Raw genomic sequence first — 12907 nt, forward strand, 5'->3', positions numbered from 1 at the left:
ACTGCTAGTGCTCCCTGTCCACTGTTAGTGCTCCCTGCTCACTGCTAGTGCTCCCTGCTCACTGCTAGTGCTCCCTGCTCACTGTTAGTGCTCCCTGCTCATTGCTAGTGCTCCCTGCTCACTGTTAGTGCTCCCTGCTCACTGTTAGTGCTCCCTGCTCAATGTTAGTGCTCCCTGTTCACTGTTAGTGCTCCCTGCTCACTGTTAGTGCTCCCTGCTCACTGTTAGTGTTCCCTGCTCACTGTTAGTGCTCTCTGATCACTGCTAGTGCTCCCTGTCCACTGCTAGTGCTCCCTGTCTACTGCTAGTGCTCCCTGTCCACTGTTAGTGCTCCCTGCTCACTGCTTGTGCTCCCTGCTCACTGCTAGTGCTCCCTGCTCACTGTTAGTGCTCCCTGCTCACTGCTAGTGCTCCCTGCTCACTGTTAGTGCTCCCTGCTCACTGTTAGTGCTCCCTGCTCACTGCTAGTGCTCCCTATCCACTGCTAGTGCTCCCTGTCTACTGTTAATGCTCCCTGTCTACTGCTAGTGCTCCCTGCTCACTGTTAGTGCTCCCTGCTCACTGATAGTGCTCCCTGTCTACTGCTAGTGCTCCCTGTCTACTACTAGTGCTCCCTGTCCACTGTTAGTGCTCCCTGCTCACTGTTAGTGCTCCCTGATCACTGCTAGTGCTCCCAGCTCACTGTTAGTGCTCTCTGATCACTGCTAGTGCTCCCTGTCCACTGCTAGTGCTCCCTGCTCACTGTTAGTGCTCCCTGATCACTGCTAGTGCTCCCTGCTCACTGCTAGTGCTCCCTGTCCACTGCTAGTGCTCCCTGCTCACTGTTAGTGCTCCCTGTCCACTGCTAGTGCTCCCTGCTCACTGCTAGTGCTCCCTGCTCACTGTTAGTGCTCCCTGTCTACTGCTAGTGCTCCCTGTTCATTGTTAGTGCTCCCTGCTCACTGTTAGTGCTCCCTCTCTACTGCTAGTGCTCCCTGTCTACTGCTAGTGCTTCCTGTCCACTGCTAGTGCTCACTGTCCACTGCTAGTGCTCCCTGCTCACTGTTAGTACTCCCTGCTTACTGTTAGTGCTCCCAGATCACTGTTAGTGCTCACTGTCCACTGTTAGTGCCCCCTGTCCACTGCTAGTGCTCCCTGTCCACTGTTAGTGCTCCATGTCTACTGCTAGTGCTCCCTGTCCACTGTTAGTGCTCCATGTCTACTGCTAGTGCTCCCTGATCACTGTTAGTGCTCCCTGTCCACTGCTAGTGCTCCCTGTCCACTGCTAGTGCTCCCTGTCCACTGCTAGTGCTCCCTGTCCACTGCTAGTGCTCCCTGTCCACTGCTAGTGCTCCCTGTCGACTGCTAGTGCTCCCTGTCCACTGCTAGTGCTCCCTGTCCACTGCTAGTGCTCCCTGTCCACTGCTAGTGCTCCCTGTCCACTGCTAGTGCTCCCTGTCCACTGCTAGTGCTCTTTCTCATTGCTAGTGCTCACTGTCCACTGCTAGTGCTCCCTGTCCACTGCTAGTGCTCCCTGTCCACTGCTAGTGCTCCCTGTCCACTGCTAGTGCTCTTTCTCATTGCTAGTGCTCCCTGTCCACTGCTAGTGCTCCCTGTCCACTGCTAGTGCTCCCTGTCCACTGCTAGTGCTCCCTGTCCACTGCTAGTGCTCCCTGTCCACTGCTAGTGCTCCCTGTCTACTGCTAGTGCTCCCTGTCCACTGCTAGTGCTCCCTGTCCACTGCTAGTGCTCCCTGTCCACTGCTAGTGCTCCCTGTCTACTGCTAGTGCTCCCTGTCCACTGCTAGTGCTCTTTCTCATTGCTAGTGCTCCCTGTCCACTGCTAGTGCTCCCTGTCCACTGCTAGTGCTCCCTGTCCACTGCTAGTGCTCCCTGTCCACTGCTAGTGCTCTTTCTCATTGCTAGTGCTCACTGTTCACTGCTAGTGCTCCCTGTCTACTGCTAGTGCTCCCTGTCCACTGCTAGTGCTCTTTCTCATTGCTAGTGCTCACTGTCCACTGCTAGTGCTCCCTGTCTACTGCTAGTGCTTCCTGTCTACTGCTAGTGCTCCCTGTCCACTGCTAGTGCTCTTTGTCTACTGCTAGTGCTCCCTGTCCACTGCTAGTGCTCCCTGTCTACTGCTAGTGCTTCCTGTCTACTGCTAGTGCTCCCTGTCCACTGCTAGTGCTCTTTGTCTACTGCTAGTGCTCCCTGTCCATTGCTAGTGCTTCCTGTCTACTGCTAGTGCTCCCTCTCCACTGCTAGTGCATCCTGTCAACTGCTAGTGCTACCTGTCCACTGCTAGTGCTCTCTGTCCACTGGTAGTGCTCCCTGTCTACTGTTAGTGCTCCCTGTCCACTGCTAGTGCTCCCTGTCTACTGTTAGTGCTCCCTGTCTACTGCTAGTGTTCCCTGTCTACTGTTAGTGCTCCCTGTCTACTGCTAGTGCTTCCTGTCTTCTGTTAGTGCTCCCTGTCCACTACTAGTGCTCCCTGCTAGTGCTGCCTGCTAGTGATCCCTATATATTCATTCATTACTTTTTCAAGCGCAATTTTAATATACATCATTTTCCATTTAATTTTTTGGCCACAATTTATATCCATGACAGCATATTCTTCCTTTCCAATCAAAATTAACTTGTTGTTCAAACTATCAAATACAAAATTAGTTATAACTTGTGTTATCAGTTTGGACACACACTGACAACCGCTATCTTTAGGCTTTCGGACCTGAATTCCACACACAAGCACACTGAACTGCCACCCAAACAAGCACACTGAACTGCCACACACACAAGCACAATGAACTGCCCCACATACAAGCACAATGAACTGCCACACACACAAGCACACTGAACTGCCATACACACAAGCACAATGAACTGCCCCACACACAAGCACAATGAACTGCCCCACACACAAGCACACTGAACTGCCACACACACAAGCACAATGAACTGCCACACACACAAACACAATGAACTGCCTCACACACAAGCACAATGAACTGCCACACACACAAGCACAATGAACTGCCTCACACACAAGCACAATGAACTGCCACACACACAAGACCAATGAACTGCCTCACACACAAGCACAATGAACTGCCACACACACAAGCACAATGAACTGCCACACACACAAGCACAATGAACTGCCACACACACAAGCACAATGAACTGCCTAACACACAAGCACACTGAACTGCCTCACACACAAGCACAATGAACTGCCTCACACACAAGCACAATGAACTGCCTCACACACAAGCACAATGAACTGCCACACACACAAGCACAATGAACTGCCACACACACAAGCACAATGAACTGCCTAACACACAAGCACACTGAACTGCCTCACACACAAGCACAATGAACTGCCTCACACACAAGCACAATGAACTGCCTCACACACAAGCACAATGAACTGCCACACACACAAGCACAATGAACTGCCCCACACACAAGCACACTGAACTGCCTCACACACAAGCACAATGAACTGCCTCACACACAAGCACAATGAACTGCCTAACACACAAGCACACTGAACTGCCTCACACACAAGCACAAAGAACTGCCACACACACAAGCACAATGAACTGCCTCACACACAAGCACAATGAACTGCCACACACACAAGCACAATGAACTGCCCCACACACAAGCACACTGAACTGACTCACACACAAGCACAATGAACTGATTCACACACAAGCACAATGAACTGCCACACACACAAGCACAATGAACTGCCATACACACAAGCACAATGAACTGCCACACACACACAAGCACAAGGAACTGCCCCACACACACAAGTACAATGAACTGCCTCACACACACAAGCACACAGAAATACAACTCACACAAGTACAATGAACTGCCACACACACAAGGACAATGAACTGCCCCACACACACAAGCACAATGATCTGCCCCACACACACAAGCACACTGAAATACAACTCACACAAGTACAATGAACTGCCACACACACAAGCACAATGAACTACAACACACACAAGCACAATGAACTGTCACATACACAAGCACAATGAACTGCCACACACACAAGCACACTGAACTGCCACACAGACAAGCACAATGAACTGCCACACACACACAAGCACAATGAACTGCAACTCACACACACAAGCACACTGAACTGCCTCACACACAAGCACAATGAACTGCCACACACACAAGCACACTGAACTGCCACACACACAAGCACAATGAACTGCCACACACACAAGCACACTGTACTGCCATACACACAAGCACACTGAACTGCCTCACACACAAGCACAATGAACTGCCACACACACAAGCACACTGAACTGCCTCACACACAAGCACAATGAACTGCCACACACACAAGCACACTGAACTGCCACACAGACAAGCACAATGAACTGCCACACACACAAGCACAATGAACTGCAACTCACACACACAAGCACACTGAACTGCCTCACACACAAGCACAATGAACTGCCACACACACAAGCACACTGAACTGCCAGACACACAAGCACAATGAACTGCCATACACACAAGCACACGGAACTGCCACACACACAAGAACAATGAACTGCCACACACACAAGCACAATGAACTACAACACAGACAAGCACAATGAACTGCCACATACACAAGCACAATGAACTGCCACACACACAAGCACAATTAACTGCCACTCACACACACTAGCACACTAAACTGCCTCGCACACAAGCACAATGAACTGCCACACACACAAGCACAATGAACTGCCACACACGCACAAGCACAATAAACTACAACACAGACAAGCACAATGAACTGCCACATTCACACCCAAGCACAATGAACTGCCCCACACACACAAGTACAATGAAGTGCCCCACACACACAAGCACACTGAAATACAACTCACACAAGTACAATGAACTGCCCCACACACACACAAGCACAATGAACTGCCACACACACAAGCACACTGAAATACAACTCACACAAGCACAATGAACTGCCACATACACAAGCACAATGAACTGCCACACACACAAGCACAATTAACTTCCACTCACACACACAAGCACACTGAACTGCCTCACACACAAGCACAATGAACTGCCACACACACAAGCACACTGAATTGCCACACACACAAGCACAATAAACTGCCCCACACACACAAGTACAATGATCTGCCAAAAACACAAGCACAATGAACTACAACACACACAAGCACAATGAACTGCCACATACACAAGCACAATGAACTGCCACACACACAAGCACAATTAACTCCCACTCACACACACAAGCACACTGAACTGCCTCACACACAAGCACAATGAACTGCCACACACACAAGCACACAGAACTGCCACACACATAAGCACAATGAACTGCCACACACACAAGCACAATGAACTGCCACACACACAAGCACACGGAACTGCCACACACACAAGCACAATGAACTGCCTCACACACAAGCACAATGAACTGCCACACACACACAAGCACAATGAGCTGCCACACACACAAGCTCAATGAACTGCCGCACACACAAGCACAATGAACTGCCACACACACAAGCACAATGAACTGCCACACACACAAGCTCAATGAACTGCCACACACACAAGCACAATGAACTGCCACACACACAAGAACAATGAACTGCCACACACACAAGCACAATGAACTGCCACACACACAAGCACAATGAACTGCCACACACACAAGCACAATGAACTTCCACACACACAAGCACAATGAACTGCCACACACACACACAAGCACAATGAACTGCCCCATACACAAGCACAATGAACTGCCACACACACAAAAACAATGAACTGCTTCACACACAAGCACACTGAACTGCCTCACACACAAGCACACTGAACTGCCACACACACAAGCACACTGAACTGCCACACACACAAGCACAATGAACTGCCTCACACACCAGCACACTGAACTGCCACACAGACAAGCACAATAAACTGCCGCACACACAAGCGCAATGAACTGCCACACACACATGCACAATGAACTGCCACACACACACAAGCACAATGAACTGCCCCACATACACAAGCACAATGATCTGCCACACACACACAAGCACAATGAACTGCCTCACACACAAACACAATGAACTACAACACAGACAAGCACAATGAACTGCTACATACACAACCAAGCACAATGAACTGCCCCACACACATAAGTACAATGAACTGCCCCACACACACAAGCACAATGAACTGCCATACACACAAGCACAATGAACTGCCACACACACAAGCAAAATGAACTGCCACACATACAAGCACAATAAACTACAACACACACAAGCACAAGAAACTGCATCATTCACAAGCACAATGAACTGCCACACGCACAAGCACACTGAACTGCCACACATACAAGCACAATGAACTGCCACACACACAAGCACACTGAACTGCCGCACACACACACAAGCTCAATGAACTGCCCCACACACAAGCACAATGAACTGCCACTCACACACACAAGCACACTGAACTGCCTCACACACAAGCACAATGAACTGCCGCACACACAAGCAAAATGAACTGCCTAACACACAAACACAATGAACTGCCACAAACACAAGCACAATTAAATGCCACTCACACAAACACAATGAACTGCCACACACACAAGCACAAATAACTGCCACTCACACACACAAGCACACTGAACTGCCTCACGCACTAGCACAATGAATTGCGACACACACAAGCACAATTAACTGCCACTCACACACACAAGCACACTGAACTGCCTCACACACAAGCACACTGAACTGCCCCACACACAAGCACAATTAACTGCCACTCACACACACATGCACACTGAACTGCCTCACACACAAGCACAATGAACTGCCACACACACAAGCACACTGAACTGCCACACACACAAGCACACTGAACTGCCACACACACAAGCACATTGAACTGCCACACACACAAGAACAATGAACTGCCACACACACAAGCTCAATGAACTGCCGCACACACAAGCAAATTGAACTGCCCCACACACAAACACAATGAACTGCCACACACACAAGCACAATTAACTGCCACTCACACAAACACAATGAACTGCCACACACACAAGCACAATTAACTGCCACTCACACACACAAGCACACTGAACTGCCTCACACACAAGCACAATGAACTGCCACACACACAAGCACAATGAACTGCCCCACACACAAGCACATTGAACTGCCACACACAAAAACACAATGAATTGCCACACACACAAGCACAATGAACTGCTACACACACAAGCACAATAAACTGCCCCACACACAAGCACAATGAACTACAACACAGACAAGCACAATGAACTGCCACACACACAAGGACAATGAACTGCAACACGCACAAGCACAATGAACTGCCACACACACAAGCACAATGAACTGCCACACACACAAGCACACTGTACTGCCATACACACAAGCACACTGAACTGCCTCACACACAAGCACAATGAACTGCCACACACACAAGCACACTGAACTGCCTCACACACAAGCACAATGAACTGCCACACACACAAGCACACTGAACTGCCACACAGACAAGCACAATGAACTGCCACACACACAAGCACAAAGAACTGCAACTCACACACACAAGCACACTGAACTGCCTCACACACAAGCACAATGAACTGCCACACACACAAGCACACTGAACTGCCAGACACACAAGCACAATGAACTGCCATACACACAAGCACACGGAACTGCCAAACACAAGAACAATGAACTGCCACACACACAAGCACAATGAACTGCCACACACACAAGCGCAATGAACTACAACACAGACAAGCACAATGAACTGGCACATACACAAGCACAATGAACTGGCACATACACAAGCACAATGAACTGCCACACACACAAGCACAATTAACTGCCACTCACACACACTAGCACACTAAACTGCCTCGCACACAAGCACAATGAACTGCCACACACACAAGCACAATGAACTGCAACACACACAAGCACAATGAACTGCTCCACACACACAAGCACAATGAACTGCCACATACACAAGCACAATGAACTGCCACACACGCACAAGCACAATAAACTACAACACAGACAAGCACAATGAACTGCCACATTCACACCCAAGCACAATGAACTGCCCCACACACACAAGTACAATGAAGTGCCCCACACACACAAGCACACTGAAATACAACTCACACAAGTACAATGAACTGCCCCACACACACACAAGCACAATGAACTGCCACACACACAAGCACACTGAAATACAACTCACACAAGCACAATGAACTGCCACATACACAAGCACAATGAAGTGCCACACACACAAGCACAATTAACTTCCACTCACACACACAAGCACACTGAACTGCCTCACACACAAGCACAATGAACTGCCACACACACAAGCACACTGAATTGCCACACACACAAGCACAATAAACTGCCCCACACACACAAGTACAATGATCTGCCAAAAACACAAGCACAGTGAACTACAACACACACAAGCACAATGAACTGCCACATACACAAGCACAATGAACTGCCACACACACAAGCACAATTAACTCCCACTCACACACAAGCACACTGAACTGCCTCACACACAAGCACAATGAACTGCCACACACACAAGCACACTGAACTGCTACACACATAAGCACAATGAACTGCCACACACACAAGCACAATGAACTGCCACACACACAAGCACACGGAACTGCCACACACACAAGCACAATGAACTGCCACACACACAAGCACACTGAATTGCCACACACACAAGCACAATAAACTGCCCCACACACACAAGTACAATGATCTGCCAAAAACACAAGCACAGTGAACTACAACACACACAAGCACAATGAACTGCCACATACACAAGCACAATGAACTGCCACACACACAAGCACAATTTACTCCCACTCACACACAAGCACACTGAACTGCCTCACACACAAGCACAATGAACTGCCACACACACAAGCACACTGAACTGCTACACACATAAGCACAATGAACTGCCACACACACAAGCACAATGAACTGCCACACACACAAGCACACGGAACTGCCACACACACAAGCACAATGAACTGCCTCACACACAAGCACAATGAAGTGCCACACACACACAAGCACAATGAACTGCCACACACACAAGCTCAATGAACTGCCGCACACACAAGCACAATGAACTGCCACACACACAAGCACAGTGAACTGCCACACACACAAGCTCAATGAACTGCCACACACACAAGCACAATGAACTGCCACACACACAAGAACAATGAACTGCCACACACACAAGCACAATGAACTGCCACACACACAAGCACAATGAACTGCCACACACACAAGCACAATGAACTTAAACACACACAAGCACAATGAACTGCCACACACACACACAAGCACAATGAACTGCCCCATACACAAGCACAATGAACTGCCACACACACAAAAACAATTAACTGCTAAACACACAAGCACACTGAACTGCCTCACACACAAGCACACTGAACTGCCACACACACAAGCACACTGAACTGCCACACACACAAGCACAATGAACTGCCTCACACACCAGCACAATGAACTACAACACAGACAAGCACAATGAACTGCTACATACACAACCAAGCACAATGAACTGCCCCACACACACAAGCACAATGAACTGCCCCACACACAAGCACACTGAACTGCCACACACACAAGCACAATGAACTGCCACACACACAAACACAATGAACTGCCTCACACACAAGCACAATGAACTGCCACACACACAAGCACAATGAACTGCCTCACACACAAGCACAATGAACTGCCACACACACAAGACCAATGAACTGCCTCACACACAAGCACAATGAACTGCCACACACACAAGCACAATGAACTGCTACACACACAAGCACAATGAACTGCCACACACACAAGCACAATGAACTGCCTAACACACAAGCACACTGAACTGCCTCACACACAAGCACAATGAACTGCCTCACACACAAGCACAATGAACTGCCTCACACACAAGCACAATGAACTGCCACACACACAAGCACAATGAACTGCCACACACACAAGCACAATGAACTGCCTAACACACAAGCACACTGAACTGCCTCACACACAAGCACAATGAACTGCCTCACACACAAGCACAATGAACTGCCTCACACACAAGCACAATGAACTGCCACACACACAAGCACAATGAACTGCCCCACACACAAGCACACTGAACTGCCTCACACACAAGCACAATGAACTGCCTCACACACAAGCACAATGAACTGCCTAACACACAAGCACACTGAACTGCCTCACACACAAGCACAAAGAACTGCCACACACACAAGCACAATGAACTGCCTCACAAACAAGCACAATGAACTGCCACACACACAAACACAATGAACTGCCCCACACACAAGCACACTGAACTGCCTCACACACAAGCACAATGAACTGCCTCACACACAAGCACAATGAACTGCCACACACACAAGCACAATGAACTGCCATACACACAAGCACAATGAACTGCCACACACACACAAGCACAAGGAACTGCCCCACACACACAAGTACAATGAACTGCCTCACACACACAAGCACACAGAAATACAACTCACACAAGTACAATGAACTGCCACACACACAAGGACAATGAACTGCCCCACACACACAAGCACAATGATCTGCCCCACACACAAGCACACTGAAATACAACTCACACAAGTACAATGAACTGCCACACACACAAGCACAATGAACTACAACACACACAAGCACAATGAACTGTCACATACACAAGCACAATGAACTGCCACACACACAAGCACACTGAACTGCCACACAGACAAGCACAATGAACTGCCACACACAAACAAGCACAATGAACTGCAACTCACACACACAAGCACACTGAACTGCCTCACACACAAGCACAATGAACTGCCACACACACAAGCACACTGAACTGCCACACACACAAGCACAATGAACTGCCACACACACAAGCACACTGTACTGCCATACACACAAGCACACTGAACTGCCTCACACACAAGCACAATGAACTGCCACACACACAAGCACACTGAACTGCCTCACACACAAGCACAATGAACTGCCACACACACAAGCACACTGAACTGCCACACAGACAAGTACAATGAACTGCCACACACACAAGCACAATGAACTGCAACTCACACACACAAGCACACTGAACTGCCTCACACACAAGCACAATGAACTGCCACACACACAAGCACACTGAACTGCCAGACACACAAGCACAATGAACTGCCATACACACAAGCACACGGAACTGCCACACACACACAAGAACAATGAACTGCCACACACACAAGCACAATGAACTACAACACAGACAAGCACAATGAACTGCCACATACACAAGCACAATGAACTGCCACACACACAAGCACAATTAACTGCCACTCACACACACTAGCACACTAAACTGCCTCGCACACAAGCACAATGAACTGCCACACACACAAGCACAATGAACTGCCACACACGCACAAGCACCATAAACTACAACACAGACAAGCACAATGAACTGCCACATTCACACCCAAGCACAATGAACTGCCCCACACACACAAGTACAATGAAGTGCCCCACACACACAAGCACACTGAAATACAACTCACACAAGTACAATGAACTGCCCCACACACACACAAGCACAATGAACTGCCACACACACAAGCACACTTAAATACAACTCACACAAGCACAATGAACTGCCACATACACAAGCACAATGAACTACCACACACACAAGCACAATTAACTTCCACTCACACACACAAGCACACTGAACTGCCTCACACACAAGCACAATGAACTGCCACACACACAAGCACACTGAATTGCCACACACACAAGCACAATAAACTGCCCCACACACACAAGTACAATGATCTGCCAAAAACACAAGCACAATGAACTACAACACACACAAGCACAATGAACTGCCACATACACAAGCACAATGAACTGCCACACACACAAGCACAATTAACTCCCACTCACATACACAAGCACACTGAACTGCCTCACACACAAGCACAATGAACTGCCACACACACAAGCACACGGAACTGCCACACACATAAGCACAATGAACTGCCACACACACAAGCACAATGAACTGCCACACACACAAGCACACGGAACTGCCACACACACAAGCACAATGAACTGCCTCACACACAAGCACAATGAACTGCCACACACACACAAGCACAATGAGCTGCCACACACACAAGCTCAATGAACACCCGCACACAAGCACAATGAACTGCCACACACACAAGCACAATGAACTGCCACACACACAAGCTCAATGAACTGCCGCACACACAAGCACAATGAACTGCCACACACACAAGCACAATGAACTGCCACACACACAAGCACAATGAACTTCCACACACACAAGCACAATGAACTGCCACACACGCACACAAGCACAATGAACTGCCCCATACACAAGCACAATGAACTGCCACACACACAAAAACAATGAACTGCTTCACACACAAGCACACTGAACTGCCTCACACACAAGCACACTGAACTGCCACACACACAAGCACACTGAACTGCCACACACACAAGCACAATGAACTGCCTCACACACCAGCACACTGAACTGCCACACAGACAAGCACAATAAACTGCCACACACACAAGCGCAATGAACTGCCACACACACAAGCACAATGAACTGCCACACACACACAAGCACAATGAACTGCCCCACATACACAAGCACAATGATCTGCC

General features: G+C 48.6%; 1 protein-coding gene across 1 annotated transcript in view; it reads right to left on the bottom strand.

The window, feature by feature from the left end:
• Nucleotides 1–12907, bottom strand: part of LOC123748731 (uncharacterized) — a 122465-nt gene that overhangs the window by 9102 nt on the left and 100456 nt on the right. The gene's annotated exons all lie outside the window — the stretch shown is intronic.

This window comes from Procambarus clarkii, chromosome 63 (genome assembly GCF_040958095.1).
Source record: "Procambarus clarkii isolate CNS0578487 chromosome 63, FALCON_Pclarkii_2.0, whole genome shotgun sequence".
NCBI lineage: Eukaryota > Metazoa > Arthropoda > Malacostraca > Decapoda > Cambaridae > Procambarus > Procambarus clarkii.